This window comes from Zingiber officinale, chromosome 4A (genome assembly GCF_018446385.1).
Source record: "Zingiber officinale cultivar Zhangliang chromosome 4A, Zo_v1.1, whole genome shotgun sequence".
In the NCBI taxonomy this organism is placed as follows: Eukaryota; Viridiplantae; Streptophyta; class Magnoliopsida; order Zingiberales; family Zingiberaceae; genus Zingiber; species Zingiber officinale.
In genome coordinates this window covers 139,274,575-139,287,875 of record NC_055992.1, presented here as the reverse complement: position 1 = coordinate 139,287,875, position 13,301 = coordinate 139,274,575, and the positions used below count along the sequence as shown (strand labels likewise).

Here is a 13,301-nt window from a genome sequence, read left to right as displayed (position 1 = left end):
TTAGTGTTTACAAGAGTGGTCACTTGGCTTGCCCACATCGAAGCAATTGCCTTTGAATCTCTCTTCTCTGAATACTCAACAATTTTATTGCGCGCCTCTATTATTGTGACTCGGATCTTTGTCAATATATCCTTGTGTGTCAAGAGTCGAGCATTCTGCCTCTGCCTGTGCAGACACCGCATTTCCTTCACCTGCTGCCAGCTCCAACTTGTTTCCCAGCACCCCCATCTCTCATGCATGTGACCTTTCAGGTTTCGGCTCTAATTTCCTCCAGGACCCTTGATAAGAGAAGATCTGGACACTATTTGCTCGCCTTTAAGATTGATCAGTGGCTGTATTGTTCCCTAGGCCTTTAGCCTTCGCCTCTATGCTCTAAATTTGGAGCGGTGGCTCAGCCTACCCAAGCTTACACTCAGAAGATCCTTGGAGCCTTTCTACTATTCGCAAGTTCATCTCATGGGGTCTTCCTCACTTTGGAACCATTCCCTTCTGGTGCAAGCCTCCACCAAGTTCTGTTGCTGTGAGAACACAGCCTAAATCCTATTCTGTTCACCAGTATCTTCGTTGCTCCTTTCTTTCTCTAAATCTATAGTATCGGAGTTTGTAGATCTGCCCCAACAAACTTCTCAGGTCACCTACTCCTCTCACCTCGACTCCCCACCGATGCCTCTTGTAAGACCCACCAATCCATGGATATTGTTGCTCTTCTTAATGTTGACTGATCTCTTGATTCCAATCACCATATTCATATTCATATTCATATTCTATGAATGTAGATCCAAGTCCACTGTCTTTTCTCTCTGATTCTAAATCCTCTATCTTTTCCCTTTTATATTCTAGTCTTCCTCACAGCGTAACGTGTTGGTGCATTTGGCATCAATCGTCAAACCTAAGTTTTGATGAATGACATGTGGATTAAAGTTAGATGTTTTGTGTGATCTAACCTTGCTACCAAATGTACAAGACTTGACTGGTCTGACACCGGGCTGAAATTCAGCTAGGTCTGGAGGACCTGATAGCTGGTGTAAAAGTCCAGATAGGTCAAGGAGTGACTTGATATCTGGCATGAAGTTTGGCTAGGTCCACGGGACTTGACAGTTGGCCGAAGTTCAGTTGGGTTTGTGGACTTGACAACTGGCGAGAAAACCTGGTGGACCAAGCAAGAGTCAAGCGATTCTGTATAGTAAGTAAGTCACTAGAGGAGAGTGTTCCAATGAGGATGAGTCCCAATTTGGGACTTTAGGCGCAAGTCTAATTTAGGTTCATTTTGGAAACCTAAATTGAGACAATGACTAGTTCATGATCTTGGAAGGATAAAAACTAATTATTACTGCTATCTTATTATTGTTCTAACTTTGTTTTGCAGGTTAGATATTTTGTGTTGGATTAACACATTTTGCAGGCAAAGCAGCACAAAATGCCTCAGGTGAACAGTACTCGAGGCGCCTTGAATCGATGGAAGGCGTCTTGAGCTGGGCGATGGAAGGTGCCTTGGAGAGGCTTGAAGGCGCCTTTGGTCGGATAACATAGAAAACCTCGACGACGATAAGGCACAGTCTTCTCGGGATAAAACTTTGCCGATGGAAGGTGCTTCCAGTGTTATGGAAGGCGCCTTGAACACTCTATAAAAGAAAGCTTCGATCAGTGTGATCCGGCGGTAAAAATCCGGAACCCCATAAGGAGTCAACGCTGAGGGGAGGTCAAAGGGTCCAGTGGCTCGCCGAAAAAGGGCGAGCCGACCGGACTCAGAAGAAAGGGAAATCTGATAGTAAAAGGCACCCTGGTAGGGACCAGGGATCCGACGCTCAAATAAAGCAGTGCGTAATGACCGAGCGGAAGGAGGTGCCGCCCGGACGGCGCAAAGAATCAAGGCCGTCCGGACGACGTTCATCGCCCGCCCGGCGGGCCGGGCACCCCAGTCAGACGGTGGGTAAAAGACGGGGACATCTTCTGACAGCCGTCCATACTTCTAGTCTGACAACGGGTGGTCCTGCCGTCCCATCAAAGAACATGCTCGACGGTGGCAGCATGGTGTCAGGTAAGCTCTCTGACAAGTGCATACCGTGGTATGGGTTGCTGACACGTACGCACCTCGGTGGGCGTGCATCAGTTCCTTCTCCGTCCTATATAAAGAGGCTATTACTTCGCCAAAGGTACGCATGATACAAATTTGGCAGCCACTTTCTCCACCACTTACCTGACTTGAGCGTCGGAGGACCGCCGGGGCACCCTCCCGACTCGGTTTTGTTGCAGGTTCACGGAGCACTCGAGGATCCAGAGAGCGCCACGTGCCCGTCCGACTCTTGGTTCGGACAGGATCAAACGTGGGAACGCCTCCCGATTCGAACAAGAACAATGGACGAGGGGACGACAACACACGGTGGCGCTTTCAGGTAAGAACTCGACGCTCGTTGAGATGAGGGTGCCAAACTCATGGAGCAAAACAAAAAGCATCCGCCGAGCGGGAGGAGCAACAAGCAACATCTGCGTCGTGGCCGAGCGGAAGCACCTCCAGCCACCGTCGCATTCCATCGAGCCTTATTTCGCACCCCTGAAGCCATACCAGCCCGAAGAGATAGAGGATCTTCCTCAGATGAAATGCCAAGGCGGGATGACAGGAAGGGGAAAGCTCCCCGAGCGGACTCCTCCCCCGAGCGGATCAATCGCCAATTTTCGGAGGCTATCCTACGAGACCCTCTGCCCAAGCACTACGTGCCTCCGACGATCGGCGAATACAATGGAACAACAGACCCGGATGATCATCTGGGTAAGTTCGATAATACAGCCACGCTCCATCAGTACACAGATGGAGTAAAGTGTAGAGTCTTCCTTACCACCCTCTCGGGATCGGCTCAACGGTGGTTTCGGAGGTTGCCGGACGGATCCATCACGAGCTTCAAGGAATTCCGAACGGCCTTCCTCCACCACTTCGCCAGTAGTCGGCGTTATCAAAAGACAAGTGTCAGCTTATTCGCCATCAAGCAAGAGCCGAGAGAATCGCTTCGAGGTTATATTCAGCGATTCAACCAAGTGGCGATGGATATCCCCACGGCCACATCGGAGACGATGATGAATGCCTTCACGCAAGGCCTTGTGGATGGGGACTTCTTCCGGTCGCTCATCCGAAAGCCGCCCCGAGATTATGATCACATGCTACATCGGGCCAACGAATATATAAATGTGGAAGAAGCGCAAGCCGCTAGGAGGAAACCCGAGAGCCACCAGCTCATGCCGAGCGGAAGACGCCTTCCCAGGACCACCCGAGGGCCGAAGCAATTCGATCCCTCACGCCCGATCGCACGTACAAGAAGGCTCCGCCCAAGCCAAAGAAGAGGTGGACCCCATGTTCTGACCACCGCACGGACACGCACAACACGAGGGATTGCCAAGCCTTCCCTTTCAGGTCCAACTCGCTCCTGTGGAAAGCCGAACGGTCGCCTCCCATCGGCTGGAGACGAGGACTCATGGTCGACGGACCCGCACCGAGGCGACATCGCAGACACCGATCGGCACCGATCTCCGAGGCGGGAGAATCGCCGGGCGTCCAGAGAACGGCGTCCGCTCGGGAGGAGGAAAATAGAGCAATACTTCCGGGCGAGATCAACGCGTTATTGTGGGTCGACCGAGGAGACCCAATCGAGCCGAAAAGGCGGGCGTCCGCGCAGATCCACGCGGTACCGCCAAGAGCGGCAAGTGGACCGAAATCACTTTCGACCCGGACTTAAGGAGTAGAAGTGCCCACGACGGCTACCGCTCATTAAAGCGGTAATAGCAAATTACACCATTCACCGCATATTTGTTGACACAGGAGCTCGGTCAACATCATATTCAAGAAGGCGTTCGATCACCGCAAATTGATCGAGCCATTACGACCCGCCTACGGGTTTACGCAACGGTTCACGGCTTCGGACAAATCCTACCGGCCACCCGGGAGAAGAGCCAGAGGACCGGGACAATAAACTCGTGGTGGTCGACTCTCCTCATCCTACAACGTCATTTTGGGACGGCCGGCGCGATCCGAGCGGTTGTCTCAACCTTCCACTAGAAGATAAAGTTCCCGGAGGACAAAGTAGGAGAAGTGCGGGAAGATCAGCTCAGCGGTGCTATATAGAGATGATCCGAAGAAGCTTGTTCCGCTCGGAAGGCGCCCTGAATTGAGGTACACGCCATAACCGAGAAACCTCCGCTTTAATTTATGATGAAAAGGAGGAAGTCCAGATCCATCCGACCCGATCGGAGGCCACGACTTTTATCGCCTCGATCGGGAAGAAGAGAAGGAGAAGTCGATTCAATGCCTCCAACGAAATCATGATATCTTCGTCTGGTCGAGTTACACGGAATTTCGCCGAGCCTAGCGCAAAGATGAATTGCATGTCCGACCGACGCCTCGGCGATGAAGCGGAGAAAAGGGACTTCCGAGCGTAATGCCATTATCCCAAGGAGGTGGAAAACTCAAGGCCGCCACATACGCGAGGTGCAGTTCCAGCCTGGCTGGCCAACGTAGTCTTGGTCTCCAAGCCGGGCGGCAAGGGTCTGCATCGACTTTCGAGATTTAAACAAGGCATGCCCAAGGATTTTTCTCTGCCCCGGATAGATCATTTGGTGGACTCTACGGCCGGAATTAATTGCATGCTTGACGCCTACCAAGGATATCATCAAGTGCCGCTCGAGTAAGCTTCGTAACGGCTGACGGCACATATTGTTACAATGTGATGCCGCTCGGATTGAAGAATGCCGGGCCACCTATCGCGCTTGATGAACAAGGTGTTCAAGGAGCGATCGGGCGAATGGAAGTTTATGTGGACGACATTTTATCAATCCGTCCGAGCGGTCGATCTTTTCAAGGATATGGAAGAAACCTTCCGAACACTAGCAAATACGGAGTCAAGCTAAATCCCCAAAAGTGCTTGTTCGAAAGGAGGGCGTTTCTTGGGGTACATAGTGACCGAGCGGGGAATCGAAGCAAATCCCAGCAAGGTTAAAGCACTGCAAGACATGCCACCCTCAAGAAATACAAGAGAAGTGCAAAGGTTGACCGGTCGGATAACTGCTCTATCGAGATTCATCTCCAGAACCGCCGACCGGAGCCTGCCATTCTTCAAGATCCTGCGCAAGGCCACTAAGTTCCAGTGGGATGAAGAATGTGACCGAGCATTTGAAGAGTTGAAGACATATCTTAATTCTCTGCCAGTGTTAGCCGGGGGTGAGTCACTTTATATGTATCGTCGTCAATCGAGCATGCTGTAGGTTCAACACTTGTGAGGGCAAGCGGCGAAGAACAACCGTGTATTTTCTAAGCCACATTTTAAAAGATGCTCTCGTTACACCGGGCTCGAGAAGTTGGCCTTTGCTTTGGTTCTAGCCGCTCGTCGACCGTATTTCTTGGCTCACACCATTATTGTCCGGACGAACAGTCCAGAAGAGTGCTGTTGAATCCAGAAGCGTCCGGACGGCTTATCAAGTGGACGAGAATTAAGTGAATTTGACATCCAATATCAGCCCCGCTCGGCGATTAAAGCCCAATCCTTGGCTGATTTTGTGACTGAAGGCCAAAGCCGGAAGCTATGTGGAGAATATATGGATGGATCCTCCACTCGGCTCAGAAGTGGATCGGAATATTACTACTCTCACCTCGGAAGAAAAGATGCATCTATCCGTCCGGCTAGATTACAAAGCTACTAACAATGAAGTAGTATGAGGCCCTCATGGCCGGATTGCAAGCACGGCATGTGGGAGCAGGTCGGGTGACACTCTATTCGATTCACGCGGGGAAGAAGACTCCGGCACAAATCAACAGCGTTCGGCTCAAACTCTACGCTGAGGCCTTTGAAAACTCAAAGCTACTTTCCGAGAGGTGCTTATTCGTAAGATCCCACGAACGGAGAACCAGGCGTTAGCCAAACTCATGAGCTCAATAACGCCGGTCGCCATTCAGCAACCAATTGAAAAAACGCTGCTGGTGGCACATGTCGACCGGATGCAAGGCCTCGCGTTTCCAAGTGACTGGAGGACACCTATTATAGAATTCCTCCGTTCGGGCACCACACCATCCGATGAATATGCAGCCCGACTCCTCAGAAGAAGAACCGGTCGGTTTACACTCATCGGAGATCAGCTTTACAAGAAAGCTTTCGCCCTTTGCTGAAATGTAAGCTCTGAGGACTCGCTTACATCCTCCGTGAAGTACATCAAGGATCATGCGGGGGTCATCCGACGCTCATTGGCCAAGAAGATCCTCTTGGCCGGATACTTTTGGCCAACTTTACAAACAGATGCCGCTCGGACAGTATCTACATGCCTTTCATGCCAGAAGTATCACAACTTCTCCCACCGACCGGCTATAAAAACCGAGCGGAAAACCGACGAGCCCCGTCGTTAAAAATCGAGAGCCGCGCCGATCGGCTATAAATATCCGCGCCGTCGAGCTCCGGCGATAAATATCGGGAGACGCCTATAAATAATCCGAGCGGACGAACCGACGAGCCCGTCGTTAAAAATCGAGCGCCGATCGGTTATAAATATCCGCGCCGAGCTCCGACGATAAATATCGAGAGACGAGCGCCTATAAATAATCCGAAGTGACGAACCGACGAGCCGCCGTTAAAATCGAGCCACGCCGACCGCTATAAATATCCGCGCCGAGCTCCGACGATAAATATCGAGACGAGCCGGCGCCTATAAAAGCGGAAAACCGACGAGCCCTTCGTTAAAAATCGAGAGCCGCACCGATCGGCTATAAATATCCGCGCCACAAGCTCCGACGATAAATATCGAGAGACGAGCTTCTATAAATAATCCGAAGTGACGAACCGACGAGCCCTGCTGTTAAAATCGAGAGTCACCGACCGGCTATAAATATCCGCTCCAGTCGAGCTCCGACGATAAATATCGAGAGACACTTAAAGTTGGGACGAGGAAAATTTCTTGCTAAAATAGAAAGGAGCATAAGATTATCTAATACGCAAGCCAAAAAGTCATTACATAGATATGCGGGGCCGAACGGCGGGAATTCAAAAAAAAACGCTCCTCACACATCGAAATCAAAAGAGCGTCGGGGATGGCGTCCATCACGCCGCCAGATCCTCGGGGGATAGTCACGGCAGACAGTGACCTTGTCTTCGGGATAGCCCACCGCCTTGATGGCCTCCTCGAACGTGAGGGATATCTTGTCAGTAAACTTCTCAAGCCTTCCGAGCGGAGGAACGCCTTCCTCACTTTGTCCGAGCGGGCCGACTCCTCTTGATCTCCTTGAGCGCGGCATGGGCAGCGTCGCTAGCTTGGAGATCCTTCAAGTCTCCATCGAATCTTTGGAGATCAGCCGAGCGGCTCTCTTTTCGGTGGCCGCAGAGCATCCAGTTGATCCAGCCCCCTGATCTCCACCTTCATGTGGTCCATATCGTTGATGACCGTTGCTTCCGAGTGATCGCCGTCTCGATCTCCTTGTCTCACCGCTAATCATTGTTTCGCCGAACGACCTTGCTCGCCGATCGAGGCTCGCTTCCGCTCGGCTAGCGATTTCGCCTTCTCGGGCAGCGGCCGACCGCCTCGCCCCGCTGCTTTTTGTTTCTTCAGTTCCTCCAGCCAACCGATCGCTAATGGCGATCTGCTCCACCCAGTTAGCAAACACGAGCAGGTAAAAACTTCAAATAAGAGAGAGAAGAGGGGGAAGGGCTATACCGGTGGCTGATTGAAGGTTGCTATCGCCGAGCTGCCCGGGAGTCAACTTAGCTATCCGACTCGAGCATCTATCCAAGCTTGTGCGAGGGCCCGCTGTGGTGATCATCCGTCAGAAACACCTACCGATCGGCGCGAGCCATGTACGCCTCAAGGAGGCGAAACGGTTTTGTACCGCCGCTGCCCGCCTCCGAGATGGCCCGCCACATAAGAGGTGGGTAGCTCGCCTAAACGCTTGAGACGCTGCCGAGTCCTCAAGGGCCGGACGGCGCACTTCCAAGCCGGCCCTGAGAATCCCGAGGTCGGGTACTCACGAGAGACTGCTCGGACAGCACTACAGATCCGCACCCCGCCAGTCAGGCTCATCAAGTGTAGAGGCAGGGCGATTCCGTCGCCAGCTTCGAGGCCAAGCAAGACATCATCGCCGAACGGCCTCCACTTCAGCCTTCACTGCAGTTCTATATTGCCGTGGCCTCATCGGGAGGGGCGGGGGCGTCCGGCCGTCCCCTCACCTTCTTCGCCGCCTGATCGCCGAGCAATGCCCTGCTCGCGGCCTCCTGCTCGCCACCGCCTCAATCCGAGTGGCCTTCTTGAGCTTCCTGGCTCGCCCGCCACATGACCTCAGCTAACAGAATAAATCAGTTAGAACAAAATAAAGGGAAGATAGGAAGCTTACTCATGCTACAAGGCGGATCGGCTGGAGTAGACAATCCGAATATATGCATTACTCCCGGGAGAAGCATCTTGTCAATGTGGTAGCGCTGATCGACTAGCTCGGCTGCATGGAGATAGTCTGCGTCACCTCTAAACTTGCCGAGCTCCGGTTGCGTATAGCCGTCTGCCACTTGGTATGGAAAGTGGGCCGCTCGAAAGCGATATAGAAAAATGCTCCTTCCAAAGGTTTGTTGGAGCTCGCGATATTATCGAAAAGGACGAAGCCTATCCTAGATTGAAAACAAAGGTGCCCCACTCGGCTTGCTTGGGATAGTAGAAGTAGTGGAAGATTTGGGGTTAAGGGAATGCCGTTCAGTTTGAACAAAACTACCACTCCGCTCAAGAACCTAATAGAATTAGGAACTACTTGGCCGGCGGAATGCGGAAATAGTTGCAAACTTCTAAGAAAAACTGTGAGGAGGAAAACGAGTCCGCCGTGAATTGATCTCGAAGAAGACAACAAGCGGAGGATCGTTAGCCGACAAGGCTTGCTAACACTATTTCGTGGTCTGCCGGTAGGTCATATGCTCTAGTGAGGCGCATGGCCTCCTCGTCGAACCGACTTTCCATGTTCGAGTACCAAAGACCCGGAGCACCGCCGGTCATTGCGAGGTACCGGTCATGATCGAAAGGCCGAATGCGGGATAGAAGAGGATGGTTCAAGCAAAGGAAGAAACCGGCTGAAAAGGATGATTAACGAAAGAAGAATGCGTCTGAAGCGAGAAAAAGGCTCTTACAGTAGGAAGATGATCGAAGAAGCCAGTGATCGCCGGAAAGTCCGAGAACAAAGTCGCCGCGAGAGGGGAATGATGAGTTTGGAAACGAAGAAGACGAAATGCGCGAAACGAAGTCAAGGGTCTTATATTGCCGCCCGGAAACGATCTCCACCGTCCGATCCAGTCGCCGATATCGAGGTTGTCATCGGATCGTCTGCTTCAAACGGCGGTTGTCCCATCGAAGTGACGCAACCGCCATACTCGACAAATGCACGGTCGCCACGTGTCAGCCTGTTACTAGCGCATTTAATGAGCTCCTCTCACCGTGCGCAGAGCACGTGATGGGTAGTGTGGGGAACAACGGACATCGATTCCCGGAAAATACAAGGCATGGACAAAGTATTCTTTGTCGGACAGACTAAGCATGGATGAGCATCTTTATGCTCGGCGAGCGGCCTAAGGCAATGATCATTGTTCGACGGATCGGCAGCCGATCGGTCGACTTTGCCTCCTTCGACTAGACTCGAGAGGAAGGCAAGTGATCCGCGGTAAAATCCGGAACCCCATAAGGAGTCAACGCCGAGGGAGGTCAGGTCCAGTGGCTCGCGAAAAGGGCGAGCCGACCGGACTCAGAAGATCGATAGTAAAGGCACCTGGTAGGGACCAGGGTCCGACGCTCAAATAAAGTAGTGCGAATGACCGAGGAAGGAGGTGCCGACCGACGCGAAGAATCAAGGCCGTCCGGACGACGTTTCATCGCCCGGCCCGGGCCGCACCAACGGTGTGGTAAAAGACGGACATCTTCCCGACAACAAGTCGTATGGTCGCCATACTTCTAGTCCGACAACGGGTGGTCCTGCCGTCCCATCAAAGAACATGCTCGGACTGTGGCAGCATGGTGTCAGGTAAGCTCTCTGACAAGTGCATACCGTGGTATGAGTTGCTGACACGTACGCACCTCGGTGGGCGTGCATCAGTTCCTTCTTCGTCTTATATAAAGAGGCTATTACTTCGCCAAAGGTACGCATGATACAAATTTGGCAGCCACTTTCTCCACCACTTACCTGACTTGAGCGTCGGAGGACCGTCGCCGGGGCACCCCTCCCGGCTCGGTTTTGTTGCAGGTTCGCCGGAGCACTCGAGGATCCAGCAGAGAGCGCCACGTGCCCAGCGTCCGCTGACTCTTGGTTCGGACAGGATCACAGTGCAATGAAAATAACTCTATAAGATTTTGTGCATCCATTCGACGCTCCGACTGCTCCGACTTTGTGCTACTACTCTGCTACGACGCTGTTGTGATCGACTACTGCTGAGAAGATGTCCAACATAGAGCTCGATCCGACAATCTACAAGCGTTGGGTAACAGAGTTTTCTTTTTTAGTTAATTATTGCTTAAAAGGAAAGTGTAGCTTGTTACACTTATTCTATCTTTTCTATTGTACTCGTTTCTTTCTTCTGGCGATTTTAGAAGAGGATTGTAGTGAATTGCCTATCAATACGATCCGCAGGATCCACGCGGATCGTGGGTCTTGGAGTAGAAGTCGCCGAAGACTCTGAACCAAGTAATCGATCGAGTTCTTTTTTTTGTTTCTATTTTTATCTTTTTCACTGTGTATTTATTTTATAAAACCAAAAAGATAAGTTTTTCAAAACCACGTGATTCATCCTCTTCTCATGTGCGTAACGGTCCTACAAGTGGTATCAGAGCCCTATTAGCTCTGAATTGGTGCAACCACCAATCAAGCAAGGGGTTTATTTGTCCCTTTTTTTCGCTTTAATTTTTCTATTTCAAGCTTTTTTCGAATTAATCTGAATTGACACTGTTGCCTCTTCAGATAAAATTTTCACTTTAATTTCCTTGAATTACTCAAATTGGTAGAACACTACTCGAGTCTTATTCTATTCTTTCTTCTCTTGTACTATTAATCCAAAACCAAGTCTTGGTACTTCTCTCTAGTTTTCTATTTTAGTAATCACATGACCCAAAATGAAGGCTTCAGCATCGCGCGCCCGCCATTCTTCACCGGAGACAATTTCCCATATTAGAAGAGGAGAATAGAAGTATACTTCAAGATAGACATTGACTAGTGGTTCTCAATCCGATGCGGGTACCAGGCACCAGTTGACGAAGCAACCAAAATACCAATAGAGCAGGAGAATTGGAACCCGGACATGAGGAGAAAAGCTCATATCGACTCCAATGCACTAAACACCCTCAAGTGCGGACTGACCAAGGAGGAATTCAACCGGGTTGGTGCATTTGAAAATGCAAAGGAGCTCTGGGACAAGCTAATCGAACTACACGAGGGCATCAGCGACACGAAGGTTTCAAAAAGAGACCTCCTATTAAATTCATTACATAATATCAAAATGCAGGATGGAGAAAAGACAACACAACTTCACGCGAGAATTAAAGACATCCTCAACGATATGCACCTTATCGACCACAAACTTTAAAACCGGGACGTTATAAGGTAATTTAAATTTGCTTTCTCGAAATGCATTGTGGACATTTATAGTGGATGCCTATAAAGTTTCGAGAAACTTAAATAAACTTAAATTAGATGAATCATTCTATGAACTAGAGCTGCATGAACAAACTAACTCTCAAAAGACCGAGAAAGGTATCACGTTTCTTGTAGGTTCTACAAATCAGACAAAGAATAAGACCAAGCAAAAGATGGGATCTGAGTCTGAGTCAGGACTCGGATCTAGAAGAGCAATTAGTGAATATGGTGCGGAGAATGTTCACTAAAAAGGACTTCAACACAAAGGACCTTCAAAAGATAATCAAGCCCAACATCAGCAAGTCAAACATTACCTGCTTCAGATGCAACAAAAAGGGCCACTACAAGCACGAGTGTCTGAACATCAAGATAAAACCCAAGAATCTCAAGAAAAAAAAGGCACTCAAGGCGACTTGAAACGAGTCATCTTTGGAGGAATTAGATAACGACGAACCGAAGCATAACTATCTGGCACTGATGGCAATCAGACCAGAATCGGAAAATGAATCGGGACAAGATGAAGAGTTAGAATACGAGTCGAGCCACGAGTCCACACTCGTTTTCGAAGGTTCCGCCAAGGTAAACTCTACTCTAAGCCCTAGATTTTTTAAGATTATTTCATGTTTACATAAGAAGTTATCTGTTGTTGTTGAAAGTCAAATAGATACACTTAGTAAAGAAAATAAGGAGCTAAAAGAACAACTTAAATTAAACCCAATAACTAAACCAAATTAATCTTAAAATTCAACTCAAGTTGCTAAACTTGAAGAAGATAATTCCACATTAAAAACTGAAATATTTAACCTTAAAAACTTGAAAAATTTACAACAAGATTCAAAAACCTAGACCTTATACTTAGATCACAAAAAGTTATCTATAACAAATCTGGATTCGAATATAAAAACAGCTCAAATAAATCATTTACATCATTTTTTTTTGTCAAAACAACAAACCAACCAAAGCTTGGGTTCTAAAAGTTTATCTAACCAAGTAAGTAAGACTCAATCAATACTATGTACTCCAAAATGAAATTCACTACCTAAAACCAAATCAAAATAAAACAAATAATTCAAACTCAATACCAAAAACAAAACTTAAACTTACTAGTTCAAATTCAAATCTAAAAGATAAAATAAAATCAAATAAATCAAACTCAAACCAAAGAACTAAAGTTAAATTAAATAACTACAAAATCAATCTAAATTTAGGTTATAATCAAGTTTATTACAACTATAAAACTAATTGACATAAACCTAAAACTTAAACCCAAACTCAATAATTCAGGGGAGACACTAAACTAGTTGGCACCTTCAAAATAATAGTTTACCCAATTGGGTAATTAGGACTAGTTAAATTAAGGACTAATTTAACTTGGCAAATAGTACAAGAGAAGTTTGGGATGATAGTAGGTTAGGGAAGCTTTGTCTATTCATGTCTAACAAGAATCATATGTGATCCTGTCCGAACGCTGAATCAACGGACGCTGGGCACGTGGCGCTTTCCGAGTCGTTGACGTGGATCTCCGGCCGGTTGGACGAAGCTCCGGCGAACCTGCACAGAAGTCGGGCCGGAAAGGGGTTCCCGGCGGCGACCCTCCGACGCTCAAGTCAGGCAAGCAAGCAACAAAGCAGCGGCTCCAAAAATCGTAGAATGCGTACCTCCGGCAAAGTCTGCGGCTCTTTATATAGAG

The 13,301-nt window shown here is 49.1% G+C and overlaps 1 protein-coding gene across 6 annotated transcripts in view; it reads left to right on the top strand.

The window, feature by feature from the left end:
- LOC121971465 overlaps positions 1-13,301 on the top strand; it is a 28,211-nt gene that overhangs the window by 3,761 nt on the left and 11,149 nt on the right. The gene's annotated exons all lie outside the window — the stretch shown is intronic.